The sequence below is a fragment of the Chiloscyllium plagiosum genome, chromosome 3 (assembly GCF_004010195.1).
Source record: "Chiloscyllium plagiosum isolate BGI_BamShark_2017 chromosome 3, ASM401019v2, whole genome shotgun sequence".
Classification (NCBI taxonomy): domain Eukaryota; kingdom Metazoa; phylum Chordata; class Chondrichthyes; order Orectolobiformes; family Hemiscylliidae; genus Chiloscyllium; species Chiloscyllium plagiosum.
Window position 1 is genome coordinate 38,176,903 of NC_057712.1, and position 18,487 is coordinate 38,195,389.

Here is an 18,487-nt window from a genome sequence, read left to right on the forward strand (position 1 = left end):
AGTCACACCTGACACATTGGAAGATGGTTATGGTTGTTGGAGGTCAATCATCACAGCTCCAAGCATCACTGCAGTTCCCAGGGCAGTCTCAGAGGACCGACTTACTTCAGCTGCTTCATAAATGTCCTTCCCTACATCATAAGATCAGAAATGGGGATGTTCACCAATGATTGAACCACGTTCAGCACTGTTCACAACTCCTCAGATACAGAAAGAGTCCATGTTTAACTGCAACAAGACCGGAATAATTTCCAGGCTTGAACTGAAAGTGGCAAGTAACATTTGCGCCACACAAATGTCAGGCAGCGACCATCACCAGTAACAGGTAATCTAACCACCTGCTAAGTTGTATTGCCAGTATTTCCTTCTGCTCACAAACTGATTTCCAACTGATGGTTCTTCAGTGAAGATGGAAACGGAAAATATTTCCAGCACTCCTGCAAGGTTGTAGATTTACTTCCTGTTGACAGGATGCAACAATTCTCTCACGTTATCTTAAGTAATTCAATAGGTTCTTTTTTTTTTGCATTTCATCATGAGTCAAGGAAATCCAATTAAGTTGCCAGTCGGATGGCAACAGTTGGCTCCTCAACCAATTGTTCTCAGACTGCTTCAGCTTCGAATAGACCAAGTATTACTTGAATTCTCTTGACCTGCTTGCTGTCTTAGAACTAGCTGAACACCTTCTGCTACTTTAAGGATTTCATGTGCACACACTTTAAAAAAGTGTTAATTATAAATTATCTATATATTCTCAATTCTTTATGCTGCATACCTTAGAACATACATTTTATCTTGACAGTCATGTCACCTAAACCCTGTAGTTTCACATCTATTGGTTGTAACATCCTTCCCTTTAGTCATGATATTGAATCTGATAAGATTGCTACTATGTCAAGTTTAAAATTAATGAGAAACTATAGACAAACATGGTTCTGTCAAACTAGAGCTGCTGGATCACCAGTTTCTCTTCAGAATACAAAGTTAAAAATCACACAACACCAGGCTGTAGTCCAACAGGTTTAATTGGAAGCACCATCTTTTGGAGCACTGCTCCTTCATCAGGTGGTTGTCCAACAAGTCCACACCAACCCTCTGAAGAGGAGTAACCCACCCAGAACCATTCCCTTGACAAATGCATCTAACACTATGGGCAATTTAGCTTGATCAATTCACCTGATCTGCACATCTTTGGACTGTGGGAGGAAACCTGAGGGCCACCATACCTCAGCTGGTGTGGAACACCCTCAAAAAAACTAATTTCCATCCTCCTCCCAATCAAATCATGAGCTTTTTAATTTGTTCAATCGACCACTTTGTTGCACTGGGTTTGCCCATTAAACCTGGCTTGATCGATTTGAAACACTGATCTGAATTTTACTCCTGAGAATAAACCTTTAGGGTAGATATTTTAAAACTAGATGTGCTAGGCTCCCATATTCAGCAGTTGCTGTGTTCATTATCTGCAATCCTGGAAATATAATATTGCAAAAAAAATAAAGATACAAGCTTTCATGGAAAAGTATTTTACTTGATTCTACTACAGTAGTGTAAACAAAGTAGTACGACCGAATGTGCTACCTCAGTTAAACAGTGCTTGAATTATTCTGACTGCTTTGATAAGCAGCATGCAGTATTTTGAGTAAAGTTTACTGGTATAATTGATATATGTCATTCATTTGCCGATACTTCAAACACATTCTGGAAATATATATATTTAAATGCAAAATGTTCTTTTGGCGAGAAATATTATGCTTTGTCATTGCAATGTGAGATAAAAACCATGTTGCATGATTTCATATTGTACATGCAATTTAATTTCAGTAAATATTTAGTGCAAAGATTTGCAAGTAAGGTGGACTGGCCATGCTAACTTGCCCTGTAGTGACCAGGTATGTGCAGAAAAGGTAGGTTAGCCATGGTTAATGTGGGATTATGGGGATGGAGTTGATGGCTGGGTCTGGGTGGAATGCTCTTCAGAGGTGCAGACCCAATCGACTGAATGCCTCTTTAGGCACTATAAAAATTTCTGATACACCTCTGGAGCAGGTAGGCTTGAATCCAGGTCTCCTAGCTCAGAAGAAAGGACATTACCACTGTACCATAATAGTCACAAAATCTACAGTTACTTTCTAAATCAAACAAATTAAAGCAGCAATATTCTAATTGGAAGCAGGTCTTGTATTTAGCAGAGATAGAGGATTCAGTGCCATCAAATATTTCAGACACGGAAGTCCAGGTCCACAGTCTATACCCATGTTATCTTGGAGACTAATGTTCCAGGACAAATAAACCTTCTTCTGATTCTTAACATTAAAAAAGGTAAAGGCTAACATTATAAACACAATGAGTAGCTTTATAAAACTCATTTTCCTTCCTGTGATACAGTAAATATCCTGTAAACAAGCCTAATTCCCAATAGTTCTAGCAAATCATTTCATATAACAAACAGGAAGAACTCAGCAATGAAAACATTTGTCTTCATGTTTTGGGTTGTCAAAGGCTGGGCTGCATATCCTGATTTGCAGGTGGCTTCTAGACACAGATTTAGGTTTCAACTACCATACTGCTCTCAGTGAACACATTTCCTAACTACAGAACTTGTAGCAGTAGCTATATTTGCTTAAATTCTGCACAAATTCCGCTATTAGGCTTTTTAAAAATTTTAAAGCAGCAAAAATGTCAAATGTCTCTTTCCACTCATTTACACACACTTTGCTTGTGACAATCCTGAGTCCGTCAGACATGCTGTCTAGAATGACTGACCTGTTCCACTGTAAAGCATTCAACATATTCTAATACAGTTGGTGGCTTCCCCTACCCCACAAACCCTGAAAAAAGAATCACTATTTTCATCTTCCTTGCCAAGACTTCACCTTTCTATCTCTTCATTTTCCTCCAATGACACAAACCAAAAGAAGGAATCTAGGACTGAAAAGTAAGAAAGAAACCTCTTTTCTTTATGCTCATTATCAGTGAGGCTGTGATACACATTCCACATCGGAGATCTCAGTATGTAACTCCTTTCATACAATAATTCAATTCAGATGCGCCATCTCTTGATGCATAAGTTGAGTTCTCTCCTTTCTAACGGCTTTTTGCCCTTCACAGAGCTTGCATGGTTGTATTTATTGTGTTTATTGGAGTTCTGAGGAAGGGTCACCAGGCCCAAGACACTAATTTTGAATTCTCTTCACGGATGCTGCCAGACCTGCTCAGCTTTTCTAGCAACATCTGTTCACAGCATCCACAATTCTTTCAATTTTTATTTTGTATTTACTGCGTTTAGTTTTGTTGCATATACTACTATTTTATTCAAGACACAATCCAGCAAAATGGCTTTAAAATTATTTCAATAGTACAATCAATGCCACTGTAGATTCATTTAAATTTAGAATTACTGATATTCTTTAGCCTTAAGTTGAGGAATTTCTCTAGAATTCTTTACTGCTTAGACCCAGCTAGTATATATTTTAAATATTAATTTATTTTAGTAATTCCTCTATCCCAAAAAGTTCAAATATGTCCACAAGTAGGGGGACAGTGCAGGGACCCCCTCCCTCTCAATGAATATACCATATTGGATAGTGTTTGGGAGAGGCATGGGGAACACCCTACCAGGTGAAAGCCTCAGCAGCCAGGTCTGTGGCATTGAGCCTGGCTCTGTGACTCAGAAGGGAAGGGGGTAGAATAGGAGAGCGATAGATGATAGGTGATGCAATGGTGAGAGGTACAGAGGGGACATTGTGCCAATGTGCCCTGAGTGCCAGGGTCAGGGATGTCATAGATTGAGTCTACAGGATTTTTAAGGGGGAAGAGTAAGCAGCCAGAAATCATGGTACACATCAGTACTAATGACATAGCTAGGAAAATGGATGAGGAACTGAAAAAGGAACATAGGGAGTTAGGTTGGAAGCTAAAGGCTGGATGAGCAGAGTAGTAATCTCAGGATTGCTACCGGTTCCACGGGCTAGTGAGGCTCGGAACAGAGAGCAAGTGCAGATGAACACATGGTCACAGGGCTGGTGTAGGAGGGAGGGCTTCAGATAAGTGGGTCACTGGGATACCTTCTGGGGAAGGTGGGACATGTACAAGGAGGACAGATTACACTTGAACAGGATGGGTACCAATATCCTAGATGGGAGGTTACCTAGAGCTCTTCTGGAGGGTTTAAAATAGTTTGGCAGGGGAGTGAGAACCGGAGCTAAGGATCAGAGGATGGAGTAGCTAATGTACAGCCAGATACAGCATTCAGAGAGTCTGTGAGGAAGGATAGACAGTTGATAGGGAAAATTTGCACTCTGTGATGGGCTGAAGTGTGTCTATTTTAATGCAAGATGTATCAGGAATAAGGGCAATGAACTTAGAGCATGGATCAGTACTTGGAACTATGATGTTGTGGAACTTGCATATCACATGGGCAGGATTGGCTGTTAGATGTTCTAGGGCATAGATAGCATTGCTAATCAGAGATAGTATGGATGGAAGTCAGAAATGGAAACAAACAGTCACATTGTTGGGAGTTTGACACAGCCCCCAATAGCAACAGAGAGACGGAAAAGCAGAATGGGAGGCAGATTTTGGAAAGCTGCAAAAGAATAGGGCTGTTGTCATGGATGATTTTTAACTTCCCTAATATTGGTTGGAACTTCCTTAATTCAAATAGTTTGGACTGAGCAGTTTTTGTCAGGTGTATCCAGAAAGGAATCATGACTCTATGTAGATAGGCTGACTAGTAGGGAGGCCATACTGGATTTGGTGCTTGAAAACAACTCAGGCCAGGTGACAGGTCTCTTGGTGGGAGAGCATTTCAGTGCTAGTGATTGCAACTCCCTGACCTTTACTATAGTCAGGGAGAGGGACAGGACAGACGGAATGGGAAAATATTTAATTGGAGGAGGGGGAATTACAATGCTATTAGGCAGGAACTGGAGCACCTAAATTGGGAATAGACGTTCTCAGGAAAATGCAGGACAGAAATGTTGAGGCTGTTTAGCGAGCACTTCCTGATAGTGCTGGATAGGTTTGTCCTACTGAGACAAGGAAGGGATGGTAGGGTGAAGAAACCTTGGGTGACAAGGGATGTAGAACTTTCAGTTAAGAGGAAGAAGGAAGTTTACTTAAGCTGAGGAAGCAAGGATCAAACAGGGCTCCAGAAGGTTACAAGGTGGCCAGGAAGGAACTGAAGAATGGACTTAGGAGAGCTAGAAGGGGGCATGAAAAAGCTTTCGTGGTTAGGGTTAAGGAAAACCATAAGACATTCTACACTTATGTGAGGAGCAAGAGAATGGCCAGAGTGAGGGTAGGGCTGATCAGTGATAGTGCAGGGAACTTGTGCTTTGCTTCAGTATTCACTATTGGAGGAGGACCTTGTGGTTTATGAGGACAGCGTGAAACAGACTGATATGCTCAAACAGGTTGATGTTAAGGAGGAGGATATGCTGAAAATGTTGAAAAACGTAAGGATAGATAAGTCCCCTAGGCCAGATGGGATATACCCAAGGTTTCTACAGGAAGCAAGGGAAGAGTTTGCTGCGTCTTTGGCAAGGATCTTTTTGTGTCCTCACTGTCCACTAGAGTAGTGCCAGATGATTGGAGGGTGGCAAGTGTTATTCCCCTATTCAAGAATGGGAATAGGGATAATCCCGGGAACTAATGGCCAGCCTTACATCTGTGGTGGGCAAATTATTGGAGAGGATTCTGAGAGACAGTATTTATGATTACTCAGAAAGCCATAGTTTGATTAGAGATAGTCAGCATGGCTTTGTGAGGCAAGGTCATGCCTCACATGCCTTATTGAATTCTTTGAGGATGTGACAAAACACATTGATGAAGGTAGAGCAGTGGATGTGGTGGATATGAATTTTAGCAATGTGTTTGATAAGGTTCCCCACAGCAGGCTCATTCAGAAAGCAATGAGGCATAAGATACAGGGAAATTTGGCTCTCTGGATACAGAATTGACTGGCCAAAAGAAGACAGAAATTGGTAGTAGAAGGAAAGTATTCAGCCTAGAGCTCGGTGACCAGTGGTGTTCCGCAAGGACCTGTTCTGGGACCTCTGCTCTTTGTGATTTTTATAAATAACTTGGATGAGGAAGTGGAAGGGTGGTTCAGTAAGTTTGTTGATGATATGAAGATTGGTGGAGTGGTGGATAGTGTGGAAGGTTGTTGTAGGCTGCAACAGGACATTGACAGGATAGAGAACTGCGCTGATAAGTGGCAGATGGAGTTCAATCTGGAAAAATGCGAAGTGATTCATTTTGGAAGGTTGAATCGGAATGCAGTGCAGAATATAGGGTTAAAAGCATGATTCTTAGCAGTGTGGAGAAACAAAGGGATCTTGGTCTCCATGTTCATAGATCCCTCAAAGTTGCCATCCAAGTTGATAGGGTTGTTTAGAAGGTGTATGGTGTGTTGGCTTTCATTAGCAGGGGTATTGAGTTTCAGAGCCACGACATTACGCTGCAGCTCTATAGAACCCTGGTTAGACCACATTTGGAATATTGTGTTCTGTTCTGGCCGCCTCATTATAGGAAGTACGTGGAAGCTTTAGAGAGCGTGCAGAGGAGATTTAACAGGATGCTGTCTGGACTGGAGGGCATGCCTTATGAAGAAAGGTTGAGGGAGCTAAGGTATTTGTCATTGGAGCAAAGAAGGGGGGAGAGGTGACTTGATAGAGATGTACAAAATAATGAGAGGCATAGATAGAGTGAATAATCAGTCTTTTTTCCCTGTGGCAGAAATGGCTATCACGAGGGTGCATAATGTTAATATGATTGGAGGAAGATTCAGGGGAGATGTCAGTGGTTGATTCTTTACACGGACTGTTGGGTGCATGGAATGCACTGCCAGCAATGATAATACAGTCAGATACATTAGGGACATTTAAGCAATGCTTGGATACGCAAATGGATCATAGGACATTGAAAGGTATGTAGGTTAGTTTGGTCTCATGGTAGAATAAAATATCAGTACAACATCCAGGACCGAAGGGCCTGTACTGTGTTGTACTGTTCCAGGTTAGAGCTTTTTGCCTCGAGTGTCAAAGACTCAAGGGTGACCTTAACGAGTCTAATATAATATGAGGGGCATGGATAGACTGAATAGCCAAGGACATTTTCCACAGGTTGTGGAGGCCAATACTAGAGAGCATGGGGCAGCATGGTGGTTCAATGATGAGCATGGTTGCTTCACAGCAGCAGGGACCCAGGTTCAATTATCTGTGAGGAGTTTGCACATCCGCCCCACGTCTGCGTGGGTTTTCTCTCGGTGCTCTGGTTTCGTCCCACGATCCAAAGATTCGCAGGTTAGGTGAATTGGCCAAGCTAAATTGCCCATAGTGTTCAGGGTTGTGTAGGTTAGGTGTATTAGTCAGGGGTAAATGTGGAGTAGTAGGGGAATGCGTCTGAGAGGTTACTCTTTGGAGGGTCAGTGTGGACTAGTTGGGCCAAAGGGCCTGTTTCCACACTGTAGGGATTCTATGATTCTATTTTTAAAAAAAAGGATAACAAAACAAACTCTTATTGCTTAATGGAAATAAGGACTAAGTAGTATAGGACTAATAGTCAAGAAAAGAGGAGTTCCAACCCAACTTGAGAATTCAGTGTATGACAGATATAGAAATGAAAAAGTTGAAATGTGGCCTCAAAGCGGATATACTGTATCGTTGTTAAAAATACACTAAAGGCTTCCATCCATATCCATTCTTACCTGTGTGACTCCAAAATCAACACTAATGTTTTTAAAAATCAGTCCATTGCATGAAGCCACATATTACAGCATGGAAAGAGACCCTTCGGTCCAATTCGTCCATGCTGACCAGATATCCTAAATTAATCTAGTCCCATTTGTCAAACATTTGGTCCAAATCCCTCTCAACTCTTCCTTTTCACGTACCCATCCAGATGCCTTTTAAATGTTGTAATTGTACTAGCTTCCACCACTTCCTCTGGCAGCTCATTCCACAAACACACCACCCTTTGTGTGAAAAAGTTGCCTCTTAGATCAGTTTTAAATCTTTCCCCTCTCACCCTAAACTTATGCCCTCAAGTTCTGGACTCTCCCATCCCAGGGAAAAGACCTTGTCTATTTATCTTATCCATGCCCCTCATGATTTTATAAACCTCTATAGGGTCACCCCTCAGCCTCCAACACTCCAGGGAAAACATTCCCTTGCCTATTCAGCCTCTCCCTATAGCTCAAATCCTCCAACCCTGGCAACATCCTTGTAAAAGCTTTTCTAAACCTTTTCAAGTTTTTCACAACACCCTTCCCATAGGATTAGATTAGATTAGATTCCCTACAGTGTGGAAACTGGCGCTTCGGCCCAACAAGTCCACACCAACCCACCGAAGCACAACCCACCCAGACACATTCCCCTACATTTACCCCTGCCCCTAACACTATGGGCAATTTGGCATGGCCAATTCACCTAATCTGCACATTTTTGGACTGTGGGAGGAAACCAGATCACCCGGAGGAAACCCATGCAGACACGGGAAGAACGTGCAAATTCCACACAGTCAGTTGCCAGAGGCGGGAATTGAACCTGGGTCTCTGGCACTGAGGCAGCAGTGCTAACCACTATGCCACCGTGCCGCCCAGAATTGCATGCAATATTCCAAAAGTGGCCTAACCAATGTCCTGTACAGCCACACCATGACCTCCCAACTCCTGTACTCAATACTCTGGCCAATCAAGGAAAGCATACTAAATGCCTTCTTCCCTATCCTATCTACTGCGACTCCACTTTCAAGGAACTATGAACCTGCACTCCAAGGTCTTTGTTCAGTAACACTCCCTAGGACCTTACAAACTATTGAACAGCAAGCTCCACCACCACTCAGAGCTACAATACATGGACAATAAATGCCAATTGTAGTGAAGGTTCATAATACATTACTGTTACTTGGGAAATTGTGTCCTAAAATGAAGGAAATTATGATTTTAGTTTTCAGTTTTTTTTTCAGAAGGTCTGAATCAATCGAGTCTAAATCAGCATTTACAAAATCATATGATATTAGTTAAATGATCAACAAGCCAGGTGGGGAGGTAGTTGTTAAGGTGTCTGCTGACTTGAGTTTTACAAACCAGAGGAAAAGAAAGACAAAAGGAGCCACTTGTAGCAACATTCAAGCAGTCAGAGCTGGGCTAAGTACTGAAATGCTTAGAAGTGCGAGTGAAAACTTTCTAGGAGGCGGCTGTGGAGATGTTACAATAGCAATGAAGATGATCCTACAAGATTGTTCAAGGTATGTGTTGAAGACAAGTATGTCAACTGTAACGGAGTTGAGTTCGCAGCTTGTTATAAGGGTCTCGGAGAATGACATTAAAAAACAGCATGGAATGAATATGCAGAATTTGCTGAAACAAAAATCTAACTACAGCCATGCGAGCTAAACAAGCAGCTTTACCACGGAGTTAGGGGTGACTTCATAGAGGTTTGAATGCCTGTAACAGTTAGTGCTAGGGTAAAATAGATAGATCTTTCTTTGATTTTTTAAAATAAGAATATTCAAAATATCCAGTACAGTGTAAGACAGTTATACATTTATGCAATAAACTTTGTTAAAGTGCATTGGCAGCTTCTGTGAATATGTTAAGTTACTGACCTCCCCATCTATCAAAAAAAGTAACTATATTCTGTCAAGCCGTATTCCCCTCTGGAATCTGACTTGTCTAGTATTACCATCAGCTGTGATCATAATACAACATTGCCATCAATAGTTCCATTCAGAGAATGAATAAGGAAATGTTATATCAGAGTCGTTAAGTAAAATTGTAAAGAGAAATAACTTAAACCCAACTATAAAGTAAATAGCTATTATTTGTCTCAGTAAAATAGGTAATGAAATTTAATAAGAACAGCTTTGAGTGAGAAGTTTCTTCCAAATAATTATGGGGAGAGATAAACCATTATCTTCAGTCTCTATCAAAGTGAATTGCGTAGCCACCAGCTCTGTAACTTTTTTGAATTTCTGATGTCAAATGAGACTGTTTGCTCAGTATTAAATTAGATGGTGTCACTTAATTGTGTCATCAGCAGGACCACGAATTTCCAACTAGTTAAGATCCTACAACTCCATATCCACCTCAGTTCACCTACTGGTGCAACCTGTATTCATGCCTCTGTTCTTTCCCAAACAAGAAAATCAGCGCCACTTGGATTGGATACTTATGCAGTGACTCCATAGCAGTGAATGATGAACATACATTAGAATCATAAAACCTATATTCTATATAGAGGTATGCACAGCATTACAATTCAGCCATGATAAATCCAATTCCAAATAACAGCTGCAGAACACCCAAATTTAAAGAGTACAAAGTTGTCGTTATACTGCCCGACTCTAGGCAACTCAATATCCAATAGCAGCATCTGTTTTTCTCTCAGCAGTAAAAATATTCTGCCCTACGATAACATTTCATGTCATACTATACTGTACTGGATTATATGCTACATTCAAGTCCAAATGGAATAAGACATTATCAGCTCAGTGAGTCAGAAGTTCATAACTTAAGTCCCAAAAGAGACAAAAGCAAAAATCGAGCACTCCAAGGCAGGATTAAAGAAGTGTTGCAGTGTTGCTTTCAGGAGGTGGGGGTGTATCTTTCAGATGAGATACTCAATGTTAAATGTCTGCTGTCTCAGGTAGACTAAAAGATCCCATGGTACTAATGAAGGAGAGCTCTCCTGACATCCTGATCAATATTAAGGCATGAATCAATACAAAAATAGTTTGATTCATTGTTAATTCATTACTCTTCTGGATGTAGGTTTGCTCGCTGACCTGGAAGGTTCATTTTCAGATATTTAGTCACCATATTAGGTAACATCTTCAAACCGGCATCTACAGGAAAACACCACATACGGACCAAATATTGAACTACAGAAGCAATCACCCTAACATCCGCAAACGAAGGTGCATCAGAACATTATTCCTTCGAGCCACCACACACTGCAGCACAGACAAACTACGCAGAGCAGAGGAAAATCACCCATACTGTGTATTCAAAAAGAATAGGTACCCAATGAACACAGTCCGCAAATTTCTCAGCAACATACCCAAACAAGCAGACAAAACACGTCCAGAAACCCTAGCCACTCTACCCTACAAAGACATCTCGGAAATGACTGCCAGACTACTGAGACCTTTTGGCATCGTGGTAGCCCACAAACCTACCAAAACACTAAAACAGCAGCTAATGAACTTGAAAAACCTTATACAGACAACAAGCAAAACTAATGTAATTTACAAAATACCGTGCAAGTACTGCAACAAACATTACATTGGACATACAGGCAGAAAACTAGCCACCAGGATATATGAACATCAACTAGCCACAAAACGACATGACCGTCTCTCACTAGTATCCTTACATGCAGATGAGGAAGGACACCACTTCGACTGGGACAACACAACCATCCTAGGACAAGCCAAACAGAGACACGCATGAGAATTCCTAGAAACATGGCATTCCAACTGGAACTCAATCAACAAATACATTAACTTGGACCCGACTTACCACCATCTGAGAAAAAAGAACAGGAAATGACATCACCATCCTAAAGAAACCCAAACATATAAACAGAAAGCAGGAATCATTAGCAATGCTTCATCCAAAGGGTCACTTGAAGATGTTACCTAGTATGGTGACTAAACATCTGAAAATGAACCTTCCAGCTCAGCGAGCAAATCTACATCCAGAAACTCAACCTGAGCTACAAATCTTCTCAAAACTCGCTAATACATTACTGTGTGCAAAGTGGTCTTCATATTTCCTACATTCCAAAAATGTAATATTTAACTTGTTGCGAAGCATCATGACATCACCTTAGCTTAAGAGTTTTCCAAAGACAACGAAAAACACGACTCTAAGTAGAGAAAGATCTGAAATCACACTGACATGAAAAAAAAAGTAATAGTACAATAAGAATAGTTTCCACCTAAGGCAGTATCAGAATTCCACACTCTTAAAACCAAAAGATTCTGTAGGGAATTAATCTGCCTTCAAATATTATATTTGAATTCAATCAATAACGAAACAATGGCCTTTAGTATAGTGATGTGTTCTTCCTGTCAGATGTGGGAGATTAGGAGAGCTTCCATGTTACTGATGACTAGGTCTACAGGCAGTGTGTTTGGCTGTGAATCCTATCACATTGCCTCTAACTGCTGCTCCAACTGATCCATGCAATGAGGAATTTACAGGAAGTAGGGGGTGTTATGGATTGCAGTTATGGGAAGAAAGAAAAACGCAGATACAGCCAGGTAGATGGGTTACCTCCAGGAAAGGTAGGAGAGGGAGGCAGGTATTGCAGGAGTCTCCTCTGGCTATGCCCATCTCAAACAAGTATGCTGTTTTGGAAAACATAGGGGTGATGGACTCTCAAGGGAATGTAGCACGAACAGCCAGGTTTCTTGTACTGAGACCGGCTCTAATGCAACAAGGGGTACATCAGGTTTCAAGCGATAGGGGACTCTCCTGTCAGCGGCACAGACAGATGTTTCTGAATGGTGTGCTGCTTCTTTTGTGCCAAGATCAAAGATATCTCAGAGACAGTGGAGAATATTCTCAAAGGGGAGATGGACCAGCAGGAGGTCATTGTGCACATTGGTACTAATGACATAGGAAGGGAAAAGGAATGAGAAGTTAGGCAGGAATTTAAAACAGAGGCCCTCGAGGGTAGCAAAATATGGATTACTCCTGCTGCTACAAGCTAGTGGCAGTAGGACTAGCAGGATGGAGCAGATGAATGTGTGGCTGAGGAGCTGGTGCAGGAGAGAAGGGTTCCCATTTTTGGATCATTTGACTCTCTTCTGGGGTAGAAGTGACCTGTGTAAGAAGGGCGGATTTCACCTGAATTGGAAGGAGACTATATACTGGCAGGGAGATTTGCTACAGCTACTCAGGAGGATTTAAACTAGTAAGGAAGTGGGGGTGGAACCCAGGGAGACAGTGTGGAAAGATCAGTCTGAGACTGACACAGTTGGGAAAAGCGGCAAGTCAAACAGGGCAGGCAGGAACAAAACAGAGAACTAGGTAGGACTGATAAATTAAACTGCATTTATTTCAGTGCAAGAGGCCTAACAGGGAAGACAGATAAACCCAAGGCACAGTTAGGATCATGGGACTGGGATATCATAGCAATTAAAGAGACGTGGTTCAGGGATGGACAGGACTGGCAGCTTGATGTTCCAGGATACAAATGTTATAGGAAGAATCGAAATGGAGGGAGTGGTGTTTTTGATGAGAGACAACTTAAGGAGGATATTCCTGGGAACACATCCAGGGAGGTTATTTGGTGGAACTGAGAGATAAGAAAGGGATGATCACCTTATTGGGATTGTACTCCAGAGCCTCCCAATAGTCAGCAGGAAATAGAGAAACAAACTTGTAAGGAGATCTCAGTTATCTGGAAGAATAATAGGGTGGTTATGGTAGGGGAATTTTAACCTTCCAAACAGAGACTGTGATTGCTATAATGTTAAGGGTTTAGATGGAGAGGAATTCATAAAGTGTGTACAAGAAAAGTTTTGATTCAGTATACACATGTGCCTGCTAGAGAAGGCGCAAATCTTGACCTCCTCTTCAGAAATAAGACAGGGCAAGTAACTGAGGTGTCAGTGTGGAGCACTTTGGGGCAAGCAACCATAATTCTATTAGTTTTAAAATATTGATGGAAAAGGATAGACCGGATCTATAAAAGTTAAAGGCCAATTTTGATAGTATTAGCTATGAAGTTGATTGTGGGCTAATGTTCGCCAGTAAAGGGATGGCTGAAATTAAGAAGCCTTCAAAAATGGATAACGAGAGTCCAGAGACAGTATATTCCGATTAGGGTGAAAGGCAAGACTGGTAGGTGTAGGGAATGCTGGACAACTAGAGAAACTGAGGTTTTGATTAAGAAAAAGGAAGCATATGTCAGGTACAGACAGCAAAGATCGAGTGAATCCTTAGAAGAGTACAAAGGCAGCAGTATACTGAAGAGGGAAATCAGGAGGGCAAAAAGGGGGCATGAGATAGCTTTGGCAAATAGGATCAAGGAGAATCCAAAGAGATTTTATAAATACATTAAGGACAAAAGGGTAACGAGGGAGAGAATAGGGACCCTCAAAGATCAGCAAGGCAGCCGGAGAGAGAGACCGGAGGAGATACTAAACAAGTCTTTCGCATTAGTGTTTACTGTAGAGAGGTTCACAGAAGATTATAGAACGTGGGGAAATAGATGGTGACATCTTGAAAAGTGTCCATACTGCAAAAGGTGGTGGTGCTGGATGTCTTGAAATGCAAAAAGGGTGGAACAATCCCCAGGATCTGATCAAGTGTACCCTAGAGCTCTGTGGAAAGCTAGGGAAGTGTTTGATGAGCCCCTGGCGGAGATGTTTAGAATACCAATAATCTCAGGTTAAGTACCGGAAGACTGGAAGTTGGCTAACATAGTGCCCACTATTTAAGGAAGGTGGTAAGGAAAAGCCAGGGGACTACAGACCAGTGATCCTGACTTCGGTGGGAGGCAAATTGTCAGAGGGAATCCAGAGGGAAGGGATTTACATGCATTTAGAAAGGTTAGGACTGATTAGCGATAGTCAATATGGCTTTGTACATGGGAAATCATGTCTCATGAACTTGATAAGAGTTTTGTTTGAAGAAAAACTCAGAGGATTGATGAGAACAGAGTGGTAGACCTGATCTATATGGACTTCAGTAAGATGTTCAACAAGGTTCTTCATAATAGACTGGTTATCAAGGTTAGATCACATGGCATACAGGGAGAACTAGCCATTTGGATACAGAACTGGCTCAAAGGTAGAAGACAGAGGGTTGTGGTGGAAGGTTGCTTTTCAGACTGGAAACCTGTGACCAGTGGTGTGGCCCAAGGATCGGTGTTGGGTCCACAATTTATCATTTATATAAACTGTTTGGAGATGTAGTTAGTAAGTTTGCAGATGGACACCAATATTGGAGGTGTAGTGAACAGTGAAGAATGTTACGTCAGTACAACAGGATCTTGATCAGATGGGCCAATGCGCTGAGGCGTGGCAGATGGAGTTTAATTTAGATAAATGGCAGGTGCTGAATTTTGTAAAGACAAATCAGGGCAGGAGTTATACACTTAGTGGTAAGATCCTGGGGAGTGTTGCTGAACAAAGAGACCTTGGAGTGCAGGTTCATAGCTCCTTAAAAGTGGAGTCACAGGTCAACGGTAGTGAAGAAGGCATTTGTTAGTCTTTACTAGTCAGTGTATTGGGTATAGAACTTGGGAGATCATGTTGCAGCTGGACAAGACATTGGTTAGGTCACCTTTGGAATAGTATGTGCAATTCTGCTGTCCTTCCTATTGGAAGAATATTGTGAAACTTGAAAAGGTTCAGAAAAGATTTACAAGGATGCTGCCAGGGTGGAAGGTTTGAGCTATAGGGAGAGGTTGAACAGGCTGTGGCTGTATTCCCTGGAACGTCAGAAGCTGAGAGGTGACCTTGTAGAGGTTTATAAAATCCATGAGGGGCATGGATAGGGTAAATAAGCAAGTGTTTTCTCTGGGACAGAGGGGTCCAGAACTAGGTTTATGGTGAGAGAGGCATAGGTTTATATGAAAGGGGCAAGATTTAAAAGGGATCTAATGGGAAACTGTTTCACATAGCGGGTGGTAGGTGTCTGTATGAGCTTCCAGAGGAAGTGGTAGAGACTGGTACAATCAGAACATTTAAAAAGGCATCTGGATGGGTATATGAATAGGAAGCATTTAGAGGGATATGGGCCACGTGCTGGCAAATGGGACTAGATTAATTTAGGATATCTGATTGGTATGGACGCTTTAGAACAAAAGGGTCTGTTTCCGTGCTATACATCTCTATGACTCCTTGACAGACAATGGTCAAAAGACAGCTGAATCAACAGACAGCTGAACACCACACTGCAAGCCTTCTTTTAAAAGACAGAAGACTGCTAGGAGCAAAACTGAACTTCAGAGAAGTTCATTCTATTCCACAGTACATTTCTTTAAAAGGTCTTTCAACTGCAAATGGTTGAAAAGATTATGACAATGATAAGATACAAGAAAGAGTAGAAACTATTCACTTAGAAAAAATGTTAAGAGTACAATAAAGGTACAATAGTGAATAGCAACTATTTATTCAAAGCTCTCCAGGTTGATCCAACCTGTCATCCAGATAAGTTACTTTCAGCTGTCATTTTCAACATAACAGGTGGAAAGACAGGAGACATCGTCAGTATGAATTTCATAATTAAATGCATGTTCTGATTTTCAGGTCACCTAACATTCAAGCAGGAAAATATTTTCCAACATAGAATCCTACTACTACGTAAAGCATACAATCTGCAGGCAGTCAATCCATGTGACATCTTATAAATTCCTACTTTGGAAACAGAACCAGTCTGACTAAAGATTGGGATACAGATAGACTCTAACCTTACATATTTAATGCATGTTAAAACATTAAATGGGACTATCTCCCTGGACATGAGTGTAATATTAAAAGGGTTAAACTGCACTGACTCCAGAAATTGAACATTCTGGAAGTGGATGGGGACAACATTCATGCAGGAATGCAGATGACTCCCACATCATTTAGACAGCCATTTACAACTACTCTCCAGCTATTATCAAATTAAACTCTTATCCCTTCCATTCAGAAATGCTTTCATAGCCATCCCCCGAAACTAGGACATTTCACACCGACATTGTCTTGGGGAATCACTGAGTCATGAAATTGATTCCCCAGGATTAGGGCATTTACATGCACATTATCTCAGAGGATGATCTCATCCTACCATTCGTACCTGGGGTAACCTGTTGTTATGGGGGGTGGGGCGGGGGGGCAGAAATGACCAGACTATCTGTGAGCATTACCAACTGACCTATATAAAAGATGTCTTTTCTTTTTACAGTGCTTCATTTTGACTCGACTGTACAACGAGCAAAGAGTGTCAGAGGGATCACCTAGCTTGTACAAGCTTCAATAAACTTTAACCATTTACAGAAGTTGGCGTCTGCAAATTGCATCTCGTTTATGAAACCTCGAGACAAAAACCTAACAGTCTGAGCTGAGATGTCATTTTTTTTCTTATAAAACCTTAAGTTATTTCAAGAATGTGACTTCAAAGTAGTTCTGGGATTTATATATTAATGGACCGAAACCTGCAACCCATTCTAAAAGAGAAAAGACTTAACAACAATCTAGTTTTGTGCAATATCTCATTTCAATTACATGACACTGTAATCCTTTGCTATAAATTCTGTGTCTTATGATCTGCTCCACAGCTACCTGATGAAGGAGCAGCGCTCTGAAAGCTAATACTTCCAAATAAACCTGTTGGATTATAACAGTGTTGTGTGATTTTGTAACTTGTTCACTTCAGTCCAACACACAATCATAATTGTATTACGGGAAACACAGTAATCGAATTGCATACAGCAATGTCCCACAAAAAGCAACACGATAATAACTAGATAATTCTTCATTTAGTTATAATTGATCAGACAGGACGAACCTGCCTTCCTTACCTCAAATAATGCCATTAGATCTTTTGCATTCACTTGTGAGGGTAGCCAGTGCATTGGTTTCATGTTTCATTGAAAAATGACACTAACTCTGACAGTACAGCATACCCTCAGAGCTGCAATGGACTGTGTTCAAGCCCATATTGCCTTTCAAAATCTGTCTAAATAACATTCTTGACTGGAAAAATAAAGTGCACAAAAACATATTTTCCAGGAATAAGCAGACAGACCAGCTTTTTTTTAAATCTCGTACTACAGACTGCCACGGCATTAATAGACTTCAAAATTGACTCCAAGGTATTTGCCAGTCAGGTCAAGTCAACTTTGAAGTTGATCAGACCTGCACTTGGACTCATTAGTAATGTCTCACTACTCAGAGATGAGAATGTCTCTCCACAGAACAGCAGTGATGGTGTTAGCGCGGATGAAATGATATCAGTCCGAGCCCAGAGTGCAGTTCAACAATCGGTAACGTTTATTGCTACAGTTACGCCGGTGGAGACCAACCAAGGTCCGAATCTCGGCTGCTCTGCTGTTCCCGCGCGCAGCTACATATTATATACTTTTAGTTGTCAGGATGTGTGGAATTTGAGGATGAATGGGATGATAGTTCCCCATCATCACTGGAGTAGGTGCAAATAGAATGTTTCCTGCCATCCCAGGAGAGTTGCAGGGCACGCACAATAGGGTGCTAATTGGTTTATGTAAAACGGGTCCGGGTATTATCTGCTTGTCTCTCTCTGTGAGGGCAGGGGCTAGCACCCCCTTTGTTCCCTTGGGGTGTTGGTGTGCATTGGTCTGATATCAGTCTCTTGATGTGATTAGGAGATGGGTTTCCATATTAATTAATTCCGGAGTTTTGGTCTATGAGTCATGGGTAGTGTTGGTATAGTGTGGATTCTATCTGTCCTCTGTCTCCTATCTCCCAGTCACGTGGGCAGACCGGCAGCTGCTGAGTT

At 41.5% G+C, this 18,487-nt stretch overlaps 1 protein-coding gene across 3 annotated transcripts in view; it reads right to left on the reverse strand.

Annotated features, from left to right (window-relative positions):
* The window catches only part of LOC122542453 (signal-induced proliferation-associated 1-like protein 2), a 557,075-nt gene that overhangs the window by 481,704 nt on the left and 56,884 nt on the right, over positions 1–18,487 (reverse strand). The window lies entirely within an intron of this gene.